Here is a 2,500-nt window from a genome sequence, read left to right as displayed (position 1 = left end):
GTACAGTAGAATTGTCATTGACTTTTATCTTTCTTCGTGGCCAAGTGGGTTAGTCACTGTCTATATAAGCTTGCCGACCAGGGTTCGATTCCCGGCCGGAGCCAAGCTCTTGTCTTTGTGTGATTTCGCCTGGGGCTCTGATCCCGAGGTCGTTAAGAGAATCCAGACATTAATATATCAAAAATATATATGGCTTATTTAAATATGAAAAACACGTAAAAATTTGCAAAATTTATCATTAATTGAATGCCAAGTAACAAACTACCAATTAGCTACGATGGTGAAGATGGGTTGATTTCAATTCTAAGTACAAAATACCTGAATTCGACATGTATAAGTACAGTAGAATTGTCATTGACTTTTATCTTTCTTCGTGGCCAAGTGGGTTAGTCACTGTCTATATAAGCTTGCCGACCAGGGTTCGATTCCCAGCCGGAGCCAAGCTCTTGTCTTTGTGTGATTTCGCCTGGGGCTCTGATCCCGAGGTCGTTAAGAGAATCCAGACATTAATATATCAAAAATATATATGGCTTATTTGAATATGAAAAACACGTAAAAATGTGCAAAATTTATCATTAATTGAATGCCAAGTAACAAACTACCAATTAGCTACGATGGTGAAGATGGATTGATTTCAATTCTAAGTAAAAAATACCTGAATTCGACAGGTATAAGTACAGTAGAATTGTCATTGACTTTTATCTTTCTTCGTGGCCAAGTGGGTTAGTCACTGTCTATAAAAGCTTGCTGACCAGGGTTCGATTCCCGGCCGGAGCCAAGCTCTTGTCTTTGTGTGATTTCGCCTGGGGCTCTGATCCCGAGGTCGTTAAGAGAATCCAGACATTAATATATCAAAAATATATATGGCTTATTTGAATATGAAAAACACGTAAAAATGTGCAAAATTTATCATTAATTGAATGCCAAGTAACAAACTACCAATTTGCTACGATGGTGAAGATGGGTTGATTTCAATTCTAAGTACAAAATACCTGAATTCGACAGGTATAAGTACAGTAGAATTGTCATTGACTTTTATCTTTCTTCGTGGCCAAGTGGGTTAGTCACTGTCTATATAAGCTTGCCGACCAGGGTTCGATTCCCGGCCGGAGCCAAGCTCTTGTCTTTGTGTGATTTCGCCTGGGGCTCTGATCCCGAGGTCGTTAAGAGAATCCAGACATTAATATATCAAAAATATATATGGCTTATTTGAATATGAAAAACACGTAAAAATGTGCAAAATTTATCATTAATTGAATGCCAAGTAACAAACTACCAATTAGCTACGATGGTGAAGATGGGTTGATTTCAATTCTAAGTACAAAATACCTGAATTCGACAGGTATAAGTACAGTAGAATTGTCATTGACTTTTATCTTTCTTCGTGGCCAAGTGGGTAGGTCACTGTCTATATAAGCTTGCCGACCAGGGTTCGATTCCCGGCCGGAGCCAAGCTCTTGTCTTTGTGTGATTTCGCCTGGGGCTCTGATCCCGAGGTCGTTAAGAGAATCCAGACATTAATATATCAAAAATATATATGGCTTATTTGAATATGAAAAACACGTAAAAATGTGCAAAATTTATCATTAATTGAATGCCAAGTAACAAACTACCAATTAGCTACGATGGTGAAGATGGGTTGATTTCAATTCTAAGTACAAAATACCTGAATTCGACAGGTATAAGTACAGAAGAATTGTCATTGACTTTTATCTTTCTTCGTGGCCAAGTGGGTTAGTCACTGTCTATATAAGCTTGCCGACCAGGGTTCGATTCCCGGCCGGAGCCAAGCTCTTGTCTTTGTGTGATTTCGCCTGGGGCTCTGATCCCGAGGTCGTTAAGAGAATCCAGACATTAATATATCAAAAATATATATGGCTTATTTGAATATGAAAAACACGTAAAATTGTGCAAAATTTATCATTAATTGAATGAGAAGTAACAAACTACCAATTAGCTACGATGGTGAAGATGGATTGATTTCAATTCTAAGTACAAAATACCTGAATTCGACAGGTATAAGTACAGTAGAATTGTCATTGACTTTTATCTTTCTTCGTGGCCAAGTGGGTTAGTCACTGTCCTTATAAGCTTGCCGACCAGGGTTCGATTCCCGGCCGGAGCCAAGCTCTTGTCTTTGTGTGATTTCGCCTGGGGCTCTGATCCCGAGTTCGTTAAGAGAATCCAGACATTAATATATCAAAAATATATATGGCTTATTTGAATATGAAAAACACGTAACAATGTGCAAAATTTATCATTAATTGAATGCCAAGTAACAAACTACCAATTAGCTACGATGGTGAAGATGGGTTGATTTCAATTCTAAGTACAAAATACCTGAATTCGACATGTATAAGTACAGTAGAATTGTCATTGACTTTTATCTTTCTTCGTGGCCAAGTGGGTTAGTCACTGTCTATATAAGCTTGCCGACCAGGGTTCGATTCCCGGCCGGAGCCAAGCTCTTGTCTTTGTGTGATTTTGCCTGGGGCTCTGA

Source organism: Palaemon carinicauda, chromosome 23 (genome assembly GCF_036898095.1).
Source record: "Palaemon carinicauda isolate YSFRI2023 chromosome 23, ASM3689809v2, whole genome shotgun sequence".
NCBI lineage: Eukaryota > Metazoa > Arthropoda > Malacostraca > Decapoda > Palaemonidae > Palaemon > Palaemon carinicauda.
Note: the sequence above shows the minus strand (reverse complement) of the source record.